Source organism: Lepisma saccharinum, chromosome 2, assembly GCF_977018435.1.
Source record: "Lepisma saccharinum chromosome 2, izLepSacc3.1, whole genome shotgun sequence".
NCBI lineage: Eukaryota > Metazoa > Arthropoda > Insecta > Zygentoma > Lepismatidae > Lepisma > Lepisma saccharinum.
The window spans coordinates 21,149,298-21,166,470 of NC_139230.1; positions in this window are offsets into that span (position 1 = coordinate 21,149,298).

Below are 17,173 nucleotides of genomic sequence, written 5' to 3' on the forward strand. Positions count from 1 at the left end.
TCCCCGCTCCCCACTTCCCCTGCCAGCTTCTAGAGCGCCCGCCGTAAGAACTGAAAGGAGCTATAGCTCAGTCTAGTTTGCTGCATTTTTTGACTCTCTCTGCACTCGCTCGTCTAGTTCGTAGATTTGGTGTCAAATAGTGGATTTGGTGTCTGCACCGTTTGTACTACGTTCTGGAGCGGTGTAATGTGTGGTGTATGATCACGTGGTTCGTGCTAACTAATCAAATGAACGTTTAAAGCAGCAGACAGGCATTTGTTGAATCTTGTGAACTTGAACACCGCCATTCGTATACTTGGTTGAGTGTAATTTACTTGCGCCAGCTTGACACCGATATACACATGCACTATACCTAGTGTCAAAAGTACAGCGAACTAGACGGGGCTTATACTTCCGAGGAGTTTGTGGAGCAACGCCGTGCATAACAGCAGAGAAGGGGAGAAAGCGAGTGGGCGGAGCAAAGCTGTGCGCGCTGCTACAAACGGCAGGTAGCTGCATCCACGTTCACGCCCTCTCCAGTCACTATTTGCACAAAGGACTTGATTTTAATAGCCTGCTCCATAGACTCCGGAACGAAGTGTAGAAGTTCCAGTTTCGACTGGATCTTTTTCTTTATATTTTTGTAAACAAGGGACGTGTTGTTTGATACGATTCTATAGGATAACGAATTCCTCCTTACGATGCTGAACTTATGGGGCACGGTGTATACAATATTTTATTTGGCGCAGTGCTATATTTTGCACTCAGACTGATCTTAAAATATTATTATTATTATGGTTTATCACTTAAACTTTTAATTTGCAGAATAAATAAATAACAGTAAATACATACTTCACAGTAGATGATGGCGTAGTGGTAACGTCGTCGCACTGAAATTAAAGGATCGCGCGTCGATCGGAAAATGAAAGTTAAAGATATACTTTTTTGTTAAGGTGAGTTACAAATGTTGTCGTTCTTATTGTCAGTGAATGATGGTATCGTTCGATTTCTTCCACGCGTGCCTTATTCGGCATCAGCTATTTCCAAGATATAAAAACTCGTATTCGATACTTATATCTTTGAGGCACTGGTCAACAGATCTAAGCCACTTCTATTGCATTTCCTTGAACTGAACGAACTTGTTGGCACTTTGTTGGTCGTCTTACGCTTTGTATTGTACCAATATCCGAACATTTCTAAAATCACTATCGCACCAATCTTCAACTTAACGTACAACGTAAATATTGGTTACATTCAGAGAGATTTAAGAGGTTTTATTTAAGTATTTCAAAGGATTCCAGTTAATTACCACCAGGTATTTCTTGGCGTGAATTGCACTAAACTTGTAGGTCTAGTTTTCTGCATATCAAAAGAAGTTCAAAACTAACAGTGATAATGTTACATCTCTTAAAACGTCATATTGATTGATTGGTTGAGTGGTTTGGTTCATTTTACTTCACTTTTCTGCCACTTCTGGCTAATCGCGAAGATGAGAATGAGTGATGATATGATGAAATTGATGAAGGGACACTCACAAAGAACATCCATGCCCAGGCGGGGTGTCGTAGCACAGTGTGGTTACCATTTCGCCACAGAGGCCAGCTCTTAAAATGTCATGTTCAGTTGTGGAATGCAGTGAAATGGGAAATCAAATATGAGTGCATTGTGAAATTCTCATCATGGTAGAGCCAATTGTGCCGAAGAGAAAGAAATTCCCACCCTGCTGACCGCAAAAGAATGCACAACCATTCGACATCCCTGAAGAGGGGAAGAAGGAGCAGGGATAGACACGAGAACGCACACATAAACACACAAATGAAGAAAGAAATGTAGAAATGCCGCCCATAAATTTCAGCGATAAAACTGACTTTGTGAGGGGGGAAGGGGGAGGGGAACGGAGGAGATAAAGCGACGAAGAAAAAATGAGAGCTCGGATCAAGGTGGCAACTGCTTTTAATGGTCCCTTTGAGGTCCAGGACCAGCGATATATCTTGCTTAGCCTGTAAGGGTCGTACGATGCCAGCCGAGGAACAACAGGCTGAATTACATAACATGAAACTTTCATGGCTGTTAGGGGCGTTGGGTGGACACAGCCCGAAGTCACCCTCCGAGGGTGAACTCGGCAACGGCAGTTAGTCATGGGTGCAATGAAGGAAGAATGCGGACAGATGGGATGTATCGGAATTTCTACGCCTGATTTCCAAGCTTGAAAACCTTCATTGGGGGTGCTCGTCGTTAGCTATTTTCAGGGTGAGCAAGGGGTGCCAAATGTCCCAGCAACCCATATTTATGAGTACCGTGTGGAAATTTTACTATCATTGACTTTGTTTGCCCTTCCCAATAACTGCTGCCACTGAATAACAATATTGTGCCATTTCTTCTCTTGATCTCGTTTCTAATCAGGGTGGTCACTTTTGTATCGTGATAAAATTCAAGTATAATTCCTGGTTTTCAAGGCGAACTATCCAAAAATTCAAGGGTACAAGCAGATGTTTTCTCTATTTCAACCTTATGTATTACTGCCTCTGACCACCCACACACAAATATATTAACACGATAAAGGGTCTGAGCGATTCCAATGTATCGAAAAATTCTAATTCAATTCAATTGAACGGTATATATTTAATATAAGGTGTGCAGTTTACATTTGCCATTTCACATACTCAGGCTAGAAATACATTTACAAACAAGTCACAAATGTAACGGGATATAGTAATCTACGAAAAATTGTTAATTGTATAAGAATTTCAAATTTACCTAATCAACTTCAAGATATCTTATATTGCAATAATCTTCCGTCTATCAGATATATGTATTGTTCAGCAAAGGACTCTCACAAAGCAAACGGATGGAGAGAATTCGTTTTATTTTTCACGCAGCTTTCTTTTCTTTTCCTTCTGTTGCGGTAATAACCGACTTATGATGTGGTGACCCAGGTATTTTAAGATAACTGTTTTACCTAAGCGTGGTTCTACCAGATGACAATCACGGTACATCGATTTCGAATATTTATAACACTAAATGCTGATACATAATGGTATTCAGAACCATAAGTGCACTGTCTGATACATCGTATATAGATTATTTGTCCCATATAGTAGAAGACGCACACGTAGCGTGTTGCACGGCCGAGCTCACTCAAGCAAGTCAGTCTTTTTCCTCGCGCGCATGCGCCGCACACGGTCCGTAGTGGATTGTTTCGCTTCTCGAACATCTTCCTGGACAAAAATAAAAGCTAAATTGTAAAAAACTTGTCTCAGGGCATTTATAAATATGTATAAATTCAATGGGATTTGTATTAATAAACTTGAAATTTTTCACGTCTACGGAGCAAAATTCAAGCAGAATTTACGCATAATTCCCTGAATTCAAGTCATTCCCGGTGAGTAGCCACCCTGCTAATTCACTTATACACAGCGTTTCAAAATGATTTGAACGTTTTCAACTTGTTATACTTTGTTCATAAATTGTCAAAATAAAATACAATTTCACACATATGTAATGTAACTGTCCAAGCTTAGGTGCCAATGGTTATCGCGAAGTCAACATACAGGGTGGGAAATAACCTTTTGCTAGGGGTCCACAGTAAAAAGTAACAACAATTAAGAAATTATGGTAATACCAAATGTTTACAACGACAATTGTGGTTACAAAAACAAAATTAAAAGTTAGTATGTCCGCCGTTTGCTTCTCCCACAGCACGAAGACGATCAGGGTAGGAGCTCAGAAGATTCGTAAACAGTCCGTATTCCATTCCATGTCACGGAGGACTTGTTCCAGATGTGCAAGGAGTGTTGGCCGGGAATAGCGGTCCGGTCCGCGTTCCACTATCATCAAGGACTCAACTGCGTCCTTCAGAATTGAACCAAAATGCTCCGCTGCATTCAGGTCCGGTGATGCACCCGGCCATTCAGAACTGCTGAAGAAGTCAATGCCACTTCGCCGAAGAAGGTCTTGGTTTTAGCATTTACCTTGAAACAAGGTGCTTTGTCGTGAACTAACTTTTAATTTTGTTTTTGTAACCACAATTGTCGTAGTAAACATTTGGTATTACCATAATTTCTTAATTGTTGTTACTTTTTCCTGCAGACCCCTAGCAAAAGGTTATTTCCCACCCTGTACAAATGCTCAATGTGAGCACCCTTCGTTACTCTGTACACGTCAATACGGTAATCTAACTCCATCCAGACACGTTTCAGCATTGGACCTAACTTTGGAGGGGCAAAATCGAACTTGTGGCTGAACTATGGCAGCGGGGCTGGGGGGAGTATCGAAAAGTTTCTTCCATCCTATAAAAATAGCATCCATAATTATTTACTAAAAAACTGTTACATTTACAAATCCACAAATATTACCCTTTATTACTTCGTTCCTCACAACAGGTTAACAAAAGTACTCTCAACTAATAAATTTTAATGAACCTATTTATTTTTTTAAAAAAATCAAAAGAGGGGGCAAGGGGCCACCCTGCCCCCGCCAAGTTACGCCTGTGTGTTTCAGCATGTTCTCATCAGTGGTTTGTACCGCAGAGCTAATGCGATAGTGTTATTTTCTGGTGGATCTTTGTGAAATCGTGTACGAAACTGAAGTTGAACCTCACGACCGACTAACTCTCGTGAAATTGATTGATTTAGTGTTTTAAGTCCACTCTATGCACAGTAAGGCTACCTACAGTAAGGACTGGACCTACAGTTTAAAGTGGGATCCGAACCACATGTGCTTCCACCGGGTATCGAGCACCTGGCGGCAGAATTTAGAACTACTGTGACCGTTCAAAAGCTTGAATGTATTTCACGGGATATTCGATCGGTGATTACGTTGTATTACTCATGGAACGTGTTTTTACCGTTCAAATCATTTTGAAACACGCTGCATTACATTTCTCTGAACAATTTTGAAGTTACGGGACTCGCTTCGTAAGAATCTTACACAGTGAGCGAACTAAGTTGCTGTAATCGTCAGTCCACAATTTCATGGACAATCAAAACTACATCCAAATATCCAGGATTGAGTGCCATGTAAAAACGCAACTTTCTTCAGCTGACAATGATGGAAACTGTGTGACAACGTTTTCTATTGCCACACACAGTGTATACGGTTCTGGGTTCGATCTCCGCTGGTGGATCCATAATTTCGTAGAGGACTCAACCTCTGAGGACAACTGGCAAGCTCGTTGAAAACGAGAAGGGCTTCGATCAAGAAAGCCATTTAACAGTGGCGATGGGACTGTATCGAGCAGTTCTGCGAGTTACACAATAGGAGGTGCCTCTACAAGGAAATAAGAACAGACCAGGAAGTAAGGACATGTGCCACACACACTTGTTTCATCCTCGGCACGTGTGATTCAGCCAAGGCCCTCCCCTCCCCCCTATACTATCAAGGGCAAGGTTTCCGATAAGGTAACCTAAAGGAAGTTTGGTGGCTTAGCGTCAACAAGGCTTGGCAAGAAGCTTGGCCGTGAATATTCTGAAAATAACCCTGGCGATAAGCTTAGAGGTCTACTGACCACAAGCCTTCGTCATGGCCAGCAAGGCCATCCTTCTTCACCAGAATGGACAGACAGCGAAAATAGCCACAACGTAGTGAGTTCTAACAGCTTGGTTGAGGATAAAGACAAGATCGTTACTTCGGTAAGAATGTCGAATCGACCCTTCTTAATAGAAATATGTATCATACATTGTTGAAAAGGGTATGAATCAAGGATTCCAGAAATGTAAGATTTAAGGTGAGGAAACAATTGGAAGTAGAGAAAAAGTAGTATTAAGTTTGAAGAACCTCCATTATAAATTAAACATAATGAGCCTAATTTACGTGCAGATGTAAGGCTAGATGCCTGATTTGTTATTTTAGGCTTGTTGGGTTTAGTTATTTTAGCACAAATAATACATTTACAGTGTACTTATGGTAAGAGAACCAAACCTAACAGACCTAACCTAACAACGTAGGCATTCCTCCAGTGACGTCACAATTCAAGGATGTCCTTACTTTGTGCGATAAGGGAGACAAGTGAAGTCAGGGTCTCCCTTATCGCACAACGCTAGAACAACTTTGAACAATAAAATCACCAAAAATCACTTATTTCTCAAACAAATTGAAGTAAACAATTTAAAATAACGAAAATAATGTACAGCTACTAAAAAATAGAAAATTCAATATCCAAAAATAAAATGAAAATCATAAATACGGATGAAGAAACGAAATAAAGAAAGTTGAATCCTAGTGGAAATTCGCAAACAATCCAGGTTAAAAACCAAAGTTCGACCTGCCAATACTGTGTGTTTAGATGATGGATTTCGATAAAGGAAAGCTCCTATTTAAGTAATGTAAGAAAGTTATATTATTTCATAGAACAGGAACTTATAATTGAAAAATGCACAGTGCCAAATCTATGCACGAATTAAGTACTACGAGTGAACATATTTTTCTTTTACGCTGAAACGGTAAAACAAGGCTCGATTGTGCAGTCTAACCGTTACTTCAATAAATACTCCATAGCATTACAGGACTCAATGCGTTGGCTAAGCAAAGTCTAATAAAAGGCTGATTAATAGGTATGCAGAGACCCGAGGCATTCAGAAACACAATATCGGCTTTCTCTTGCATAGTGTACATTCCATCCCTGGCATCCATTTCATCTACATTCATTTATCTGCAAGAAATTATCATTACTTCAATTTTTCCGACCTTCCCTATGAGACCGGACTTTTGGGACACCCTGTATATTGTAAAAATTGATTTTCAATATGGGACAAACACAACGACACACCCCTACCTTACCTTGAGTTCAAACCTCGATCCTCTGGTTTCGTAGCTTCTTACTCTGACCACTCCTCCATGTAGGCCGATATATCATTATCAGATGTAATAAAAACTTTTATGGCAAACTTAAAGGATTACAATATTTGGTGGACAACAAAACTGAAAATTACTTCCTTATTATGATAAGTACCAAGCACACCAAGAAAATGTATAGCTCTTATCAGTTCTTACGGCGGGCGCTCTAGAAGCTGACAGGGGAAGTGGAGAGCGGGGAAGCGACCAATCCAGCGCGATAAGAAACGTAGCGGCCAGTAGAACGAGTTTCACACGGTACTTTTTCCGGCCGCGTCGTGTCTCTCGGCGCCACTGCTGTTCTCTGGTTGGTCTGTTGTGTAATCCCCGCTCCCCACTTCCCCAGCTAGCTTCTGAGCGCCCGCCGTAAGAACTGAAAAGAGCTATAGTAATGATTATATGTATTCTCATTTTAGGTGGCTTTTCTATCTATTGCGTTATTGGAAACAGAGGATAATTGATAATTAGATTAAATTGACGAAGGGGCACTCGCAAAGATACAACTATGCCCAAACCAGGATTTGAACATGAGGCCGTCGGGGACGAAGTCATAAGCCCAGCACTCAATGTACTCAGTCACCCAAGCTGCCAGCAATGTGAAGATTCTTAAAATAGCACCAATATTTATTTCACAGAAGATTGCTTAACTTTTAACTTACTTAAGTGAGAAGAGGTTTAATGAATTACTATCAATAACAGAATTAAAAGTTATATTTCAAACTTTCCACAAATATATATACAGGGTGTTTCCGGGCTGATGATACAAACTTTCAGGGATGATGGAGAAGGGCACATGTATCAATTTGAGATAAGGAACCTTCGTCCGGAAACGACTTTGTCGAAAGTTATAAGCGAAAATCGGCGTATGAAGATGTAATAGTTTTATTACCTGCACAAGTTTAACAATCTGCTACATTCACAACAGTTGTTCAAAGTCAAGTGAGGTCAGATCAGGTGACCGAGCTGTTGTGAATGTAGCAGCTTGTAAAACTTGTGCCCGGAAACACCCTGTATATTTCAAATGAAAGCTTGCTTTATAAGGTGGACAATTCCTTTCAGGTAGAAGAAAAATGTGCATAATTATGAGTATGAGTTTTTGTTATAAGCCCACTTTATGCACAGATAGGCTAATCGGAATTACGCCTACAGTTGAAAGTGGGATCGAAACCACTACGAACTTCCACCGGCAATTCAACCCGGGAGCCCTTGATTACAAGGCGACGACATTTCCATTACGCCATCGGTGAGGCCCTGTGTATAGTCATGGTTCATGTGCAATTACATGTATTTTAAATGTACAATACATTTATCACTGTTCTCTTTTCTTTTACACTTGTTTCATGGTGTTTCACGAACAAATCAAACGAGTTTTCATGTTAATTAAAAATATTTAATATCTGTTAATTCTTGCCTAAAGCATATGTGACATAACAAATAAAATACGGGCTTGAGAAAAATCAATACGATTCATTTCTCGATTACGTGTCAGAATAATAGCTACTAACATCTGTAACTATGCTTCGATGTTGCAAGAGCAAGTAATTAATTATTGGTAAATTAACTTTGGGCGATAAACTGCACACAAGCTATTAGGTTAATTGTGTGGCTTATGCAAGAGCACCTCTAGTGTTATTACAAATAAAATTACCAACAACTTACCACAAACGAACTGCAGGTCATATAAAAATGTATAACAGCACTTGTGTAATGACCATTCATCATTAATTTTGTTTCCTCGAAATTTTGTCCCATTCGAGTTCCTGTGCATACGTTACCTTCTATGATAATCTTTATGATGATATGATAAAAGTATTGCGAATATTTGATAATATCCCTTCTAGCAGTCCTTACATTCACGGAAAATGTATTCACGGAAAATGAGGGTAAAAGAAGATTAACCTCTCGTGAGATAAGTTGTTTGCATATGAAGTAAATGTCAAGAATCATACATCTTTTAATATTACTGTGTTTGAAATGTGAGATACATACGCAAAGAGTTAAATCTTTATATCTCCTATATTTTTGGCATCATTATATAAATGACGAAGATGATGAATTATTAATTTTAAATAAAATAAATATAATAAAATCAATTGATAAACTGTCTAATTAATAAAAAAGTTTGAAAACTTGTCTTTGTACAATGTTGAATGTGCTGCATTCGTGTATTACTTATACTCAATACATTGCTGTAACATAGTTCTTCATTTGATTCTGTTTAATTAAATAATTTCTCATAATATGAAATTAAATTTAAGTTCTTCCTATATCTAATTGTATCTTTTAACACTTTTCATTCCCTGTTAGAACTTATCTTGAAAATTAAAATTAATTCTGAAAATGATGAACGAGACTCAAACTTTTCCTCTATGACTATATTGTTATCATCATTACATAATAAATACTTTAGAATTGTGCAAAATATATATTGCAAGTGGAATATAAACTGTACACAAAAAAAAAATACTCGAGAAGTTCACTCAATTGTTGAAAATATTCAGTAGGTTTCCGTTAATAATGGATCATGATTTGATTGTTTATAAGAATAATACATCGAACTCTTAGCAGAACCAAACCCAGGACCTATTGATTACACGACGGTAGCAATACCCACAACCTATAGGGAAGCCTATTTTTTCATATGTATTTAAAGTTAATGTTACTTCCCAATGTTTATCTAGTCTTGAAAACTTAATGTGTCATAATTCGGAGGCTCAAATCAAGATATGATTGATTGATTAAGTTGGTGTTTTAAGTCCACTTTATGCACAGTAAGACTAATCGGGACTGGACCTACAGTTTAAAGTGAGATTCGAATCACTATGTGCCTCCACTGGTAACGAACCCGGGACCTCTTGATAACAAGGCGACGACACTACCACTGCGCCATCAGGGAGGTCCAATCAAATCAAGATATGGGATGACCCTTTATCATGACACCCAAATGCCAACCTCACTTCCATGTAATGCACACTGGACTGCATTTTGCAGACTAACGAGGCTCTGGCGTCTGGACCCATGGTCAGTATAATCCTATATGGAACTTATGTGCTGCCCATATCTGTTTGTGATTGTCCCTTCATCCATCTCATCTCATCAACATTCATTCTTATCTTCGAAATTAGCCAAAAGTGGTAGAAACGCGAAGTAAAATCAATCAATCAATCAAATCAAGATATGTATAACCTATGCTTAGTTCTATTGATAATACATGAATTGAGTACAAAAGGACGTCAAAACGAAATTTTGCAGGCACATTACATCCATCTTCAATTCTTTCGGGAATGTTTTCTGAATATGAAAAGCATTTCAAATTGCAACATGAAAAAATCTCATAACTAGAGAAACACTGAGCAAGAATGTTCTTCAGGGAAAGAAAAGGTATAGATTCTAAAAGCTGAGATTTATTATTTTAGTTCTCGGTTCCGGTACAACATTCTTCGGTGTAACCCAAATTCCGGGGGAATACTTCAAGCTGCGGATTCGCTTCCGAACAGCTTCATTCTTTAAACTATCGATCAGCTATAAGGGATGAAAAAAGCATCAGCTTACAAAAAAATAATCCAGGATGGTTAATACAAATACTTTGTTAGCTTAGCCGTAGAATCTACGTGCTTTGTTCTCCCTTTTCCTCTTTTCTTTTTAGGCAGAATAGGGAGGCACTCATTGATTTTATCTCGAAGCATCTCTCTCCTCTCGCTCTTTCTCTCTGTCTCTCTCCCCGCTGCAGGAAGCTGAGGCATTCTCTTCCCATTGTAGAATATGAGCTTGGCACATTCGCCGCTGCATTCGAACTCGTTGAAGTGAAAACACTGAGGGACAGAGGAGATGCTCCCAAACGAGGCGCTTCATCTAATTTTGCTCACGTAGGTAAAGCGTGCGATATGAAGTTCAGGCTGCTAAGGGAGACCAGCGTCGAAGTGATTCTCCAGCTCCTATTGAGTACGTATAGCAAAATCACACGACACGTTGGAGACACTTTCCAACTTAAATGTCGTGCACAGTGTTCAAAATGGGTTATTACTTGTCTCGGAATACAGAGCAATTCATTTCAATTTGTATTATTGTATTTGTTCCTATTTTACGTTGCTTATCTGTGTCTACGCTAAATGAGGCGATGAAGATGTAATTTATGGAAGGACACAAAGGAACGCTGATTACACGCCCGGAACACTGCAATGACGTAAGTCTGAATAGGTCCTTGTCTTGCTCAGCTATTTACAGCCTATTAGCTTACGGAAATGAGGGTTTTGGAAAATTACTTACTAGTCGACCTCCGTGGCGGAGTGGTTAGCACAACGCAATACTACGGCAGGAGTCCCGTTTTCGAATTCCGCCCTGGGTGTTCTATGTGAGTGTCTCTTCATCAATTTCATCATATTATTACTAATTCTCATCGTCGTGATTAGTCAACAACGGTAGAAAATCGACGATAAATAACGAAAATAAAAGTAAAAAATCAAACCGCAGAGTTGAACACAGTCTAGTATTTTATGACTACAACTTCCTACAATGACATGATGTTAAATAACAAAAAAAATTAATCAAGAGTACTTTTTATAATCTTAATTGTGCAAACATTACATAAAAATTCAATAAAATTATACACTTACCAATTATGATGTTCCAAATTTCTGAAATTACATATTACTTTAAATATTCCATTCAGTGTACTTACTGTTTGCTTAATTATTTATGAAAGTGCATTTCGTACGAACCAACTATAATTCTAAATTTGCATTGAGGTAAATGAAGATGCCATTATATTTAGCTGCATTATTTACGGTAACTACAATTAATCCTAATACAAAAGACAGTTATAGATATTCCAGCAAGCAAGAGAAACATTATCAGCCTACTCAAAAACTAGCCTTGAAAATGTTCGAATGCAACAAATAATAGCCACTACGTTTAGACAAAAATGATATTTTGAACTGCCTTTGGCGATATACACGAAACAGTGAATTTGATCTTCATTCTTGGTAGTTAAGATAGAATGCAAGTCACAAACGTTTACTTTATTCTTACGTCCAACTATTGGAATCTGCACGGTTTTTCTTGAGAAATAAAAAGGATAACAAGTAAAATATTATAAAGTTTAGAAGACAAGGAAGCTTAGAATGAGACAACATTCCTCATCTTCAAAGAAATTGTTCATCTTCGTGAGTATAGCAGTAGAGGTTCTCTCCATTTCATAATTTTCTTCCGACTCAACATCTGTCAAGTGTCTAGGTTTACGAATAACCATCTAGAAACGAAAAAAATACGTTTTTCTATCCCACTGTAGATGATAATTGATCCCATGTCCAAATTATGCATTATTTTTGATCTCTCATCTATTCACCCAAATACATGCCCATTACCATTGCAATTAAATTTTCAACGTAAAAAAATGATAAGTACAAATACACAACAACTTAAACTAACAAATTGTTATTATCGAATGCAATAAATTCATGTCCATTTCCCTCATCGACTGAATTGTATTTGCTATGAGGAATTAAAGCAAACATTTAGATAATGCAAATATTATATTTTTGATATATGCCGAAGAGTATGATTCAGTGTACAATAAAAGTACTCTCGTATACCTAAATAACTAAATCTGTTAGTAACAGAATTACTATATAAGATGAAAGTTCCTTATCTCCTTGGTATATAGAAAACGGTTGGGAACTTCAAGAAAATTCCAGCATATTGTGTTCCGGTAAACTAGTACATAGTAACATAGTAGATGCTGCAATCGATATAAACATAAGGAAGGAAGTGTAGTGTGGTTGAGAAGAAGGGGTGGGAGAGCAGTGTGACCATCATGTAACGAAAATTGCCTTTCAGAGAATCCATTCAAATGGCAGCCGTTAGTTCCCATAAGATAGATCGGGGACAACTTCTCGGTCTTGCTTCGTGACACACAAAAGCCAGTTCCGTGACAAGAACCGTCCTGACTTCAAGCTTATTCTGTTGCAATTGTTTTGTTTGTGACACTTTTCTGAAGAGCATCCCTGGAGTTTGCCTTTAATAGGGAAAATCGAGAAGGAAATTTATTGCTTAATCGTACAAACACTGACTTATTTACACAATTCCAATTTTACGTACAAACACTTTTCCTAAAAAAGAACCATTATTGTCCAAATTAAATGTGAAAACATTTCATTATCATAATAATTACATACATTTTGGTGGCAAATTTAGTTTAAATCTGTTTCACGAAAGCTTCAAGAGTTAGGTTTTTCTGTTGTGACAGTAGAATGTCCCTCACATTTCTCATACGGGGCTCTAATTAGGAGTCCCGGGTTCGATACCCGGCGGAGGCAAATTGTATTTGGGACTCACTTTAAATTATAGGTCCAGTCTGCTTTAATCTATCTGTGCATAAAGTGGACTCAAACGTCAGACTTCATACGAGACTCCTTGTTATTGTTGGAAATTCCACATTGTTTTCAATATTTTACGAGTGGAAAATGTAATTTTGGTTGGTTATAATAGGCTAGTGTAATCGTTACTGATCGACAAAAGATTGATACTCATTTCCTTATTAATAAATATGTATCATAACATTTCTCTTACCATGTTAATATTTCTTATTTGCTGTGTTTTCAAAATTTCAGCGAATATCTGACGAATAGAAAACGTATTAATGGAGTGTGGGACGATTGGTACTGTAGGACCCGTTGATTACAAGGTGACGACATTACACTACTCCATCGGGGAAGCCCAGGGGTAGCGCAATAATTCAAGAAAACATCAGAAGTAATCATTTGTTTTCCCAAGAAAAATGAAAATAATCAAATCGAGGAAGAGTGTTTTGTCAAATATGTATTTCCTACACAACTTTCAGCCAGACTTCTTAAAATTGAATATTCCATTTAGTCTAGTATAAGGTTATCTATTTCAATGAGATTATTTTGTTTCTAGTACTGTTAACCTCTTTCATGAAAATTTAAGTTAAAAGTAACTAATTAAAACAAGCAATTGAGAAATGATTTTATGGCAAATAATTTTCATGGACTTTTCTCAGCCATCTTGCATTTTTGATTCTACGTATTACATTGGTTATCTTCCTCTGTGGTGTTTTAGTCGTGAGGATGAGGATGGATGGCGATATGAAATGTAACGACCATGCCTTACCAGGATTCGAACTTAAAACTACCGACGATAACTTGTGGATATGATAACTACACCAGCGTGCGGGAAGTGACGGGTTCAACACCCATCAACTTCATTTTAAGAAAAATCCAGATTAGCCAAATGTGGAAGAAAAGCGACGCTAAATAACGAAACACAAATAAAAATACGGAGGCCCTTTTCCACTCAAAATTGAAACCTTTTCAATTTGTCTCATTTATATGAGTGTTCCTACCCTCTCCATTCCATCCGATTAATTTCGAGTGCAAGGCACTCTCTCTCTCGTTGGAAACAAGAGCATAAATTGATTTTACGAGTCAAGTCTTCAGGAATATCAATGAAACAGCTGTCTGGAAAATAGTTCGACGTGAAATACACAAAATGCAAAAGCTGGAAGAGTTGACGCTCCTCGAAATTCGTTTTCCGAGGCAACCGTAGGAGACTCTTTCCCCAACACAAACGAACAATGAACACTGAAAGCCTTCATTGAATTACATTTCTATTATTTTCAGTCTGTTCTTTCCTTCTTCATGGAATTAAGATTGGGATAAGTGATGTCTGCGTTAGACAGGCAAAGAGCTTAAGGCATGCTTAAAGATGCTGCGGATGTCATCGTGTGTAAAATATTCACAAGAGAAATGATTATTTTCTTTGTAAATAGATAGGTCATTTATGAAACAAAGAGCTAAGGCGTAAGAATTCCTTCAACTTTACAGTGGTTTGGAAACTAAAACCGAAACTTCTATTTTTCATGTTTTTATCTTGAAGGCATGGAGGGTTTTACTTTGTTGACAACGAAGTAATTTAATCTGTGGCATACTATGACAAGCTCATTTCTTTAGAAGAACTGAGTGTAATATTTATATCATACTTTTATTACAAATGCCTTCGAAGAAATGCAAACAATTTAAATGTCATTGGATTAAAGCGAGTTATTTACTTTAGCTTCCATTAAGTTCCACATTCTTGGTTAACTGCTACGCCTAATGGCATTAAATAATGTAAGATTTTATTGATTTTATTTTAGCGAAGAAGAATATTAACAAAATTGTCATAACCAAAAATTCAAACATTTCAAAATGTACCAAAAACTATTCCATTTACGTAGGATTGATAAAATCCGAAATTAAAGTTCATCTTTCAGTTTTCATTTAAAAATATGTCAAAATCAGATAAAGCATAGTAGATATATATACCATTACATTATTCACTGTAGTCCGGCACAGAATAAATATAAATTAAATCTGGTATCAAAACATCGCTTTCTTGCACGTAGTTGTGGATACCGTTGAATTAAATGGTGATTGCACAACCTGAAGGCCTCCTTATGGACTCAAAAATTAGAAGGGTTGCAATCAATGCTAAGATGTTCCAAGTAAATCAGTGTTTCCATACATATGTATTTGTGTATTATTAAGTTAAGTCGTTGTCCTACCTTCGTGGACTAATCGCAAGAATAAATAATTAAAATTGTAAAGGACGCCTACAGAAGAACACAATAATGTGTGTATTAGGAGAAATACAAAACTATCTCATGAATTGTATTTATTATCAGAATATTGCTGACTTCTACGGCAGTATGGTTGGCTTTAAGACGGTAGAAGGAGGGTGGGATGGAGATTCAAGTTCTGGTAAGTCTGTGGAGCGTGGGAGGGAACGGGAGTGTATGTAGGGGGCAACGAGACCGCAGCTCCTAGCCGTTTGCAGCAGCGTGCAGTGCTATGCTCCGCCCACTATCTTTCTACCCTTCTCCACCGTTATGCGCAGCGTTTGTCGACAAACTCCTGGGATATATTATAGCATATTGAGTCAATAACCGTAAACACACGAAAATAGACTTAGAGAAAGAGAGTTTCGGACAGCATAGCTTTCGTTATCTGCTACGAAGACCAAGGTCGTAGGTTCAAATCTTGAAGGAAAAAGATAACGAGAGAAGTGAAATATATTACAAAGGGAAAGAGTGAAACCAACCTCTAAAGAGCACATTGCCAAGAGCCAAGATGAAAATTAGTTACTTCCCAAAATGTAATCTCTCTCACTCACTGAATTTCAAACAACATGTCGAAAGTAAGAGTTGTGGGGTTTCAAATAATTGAAAGTATGTAGAGTATCAAAACCACCAAATCTCATAACAGAAAAATGCGATAAATAACTTGAACAAGCAAACAATAAGACATACATTTATAGTTTTATAAAAATAATGGTGGCTATAGAAGAAAATAATAAGGCAAAGAAACAAGCACAGAAACTTTCAAAAAGAGTCGAAGTCAGCCTATTTTATGGTACATCAGGAAGAAGTAGTGATTTCAGTCAACTGTTGGAAGTAATATCGACATTTTATTTAACCCAATAATGCTAGAAGAAAAGAAGTAACTCTTGTATTTCTTAATAATTCTTTAGATTTTCAAAATCCTGTGCAAGCCTAAGTCTAGCTGGGAAGAAGAGGATTCAGAAACATATGTGAAATAGCAACGAACACATAATTTTATAGCATTCGAAAAGATTCATGGTCTGCTTTTTCTCGAAAACTTTTCCGAGGTCATTAAGCTCGTTAAAATTAGTGGCACTTACCTTTCTGCTTTCTCGTCACAGTTAACCTGAAAATAGAAGTACATAACGTTAAATGTATCAAATAAAAACAGTTCTATAGTGTATATTAACACTAGTGTTTTCATAAATAAGACCATGTAGTAGCTGAAGGAACTTTTCAACAGTAATTTGGCTGCATTGGCTGTAGAACAACATTTCCGTGTATCGTGTTGCAAGTTGATGCCTAACAAAGTTAAATATACAAATTAATGACAGTTTGCATAAAGTCTTGAAATATTTACAAGGTAAGGATAGGAAGTTGCATCTCTTCATGCTAATATTTTAACATAGCTTACAAACTCCTACAAGGAATAAACGCTATTTGTATTTTTGTTGTATTACTTTGCTTTTCTGCTACTTTTGACTAATCACAAAGATGAGGATGGGTGATAATGATGACATTCATGAAGGGACACTCAGAAAGAACACCCATGCCCAAGCTGGTATTAGAACCCGGGATCCCTATAGTCGTAGAGCGCCGTGCTACTCACTCCAACACGGAGTGGGCTTGCCTTAAAATGTATAAACATCAGTGTGACACTAATCATCAGAAATCTGCTTGGGTTGGTGTTCGGCGAAACTGTGATAGAAGTTCGAAGACGGTAGCGTCAATTTACAGAAAAATATTGTGGAGTTCTTTACACCAAAG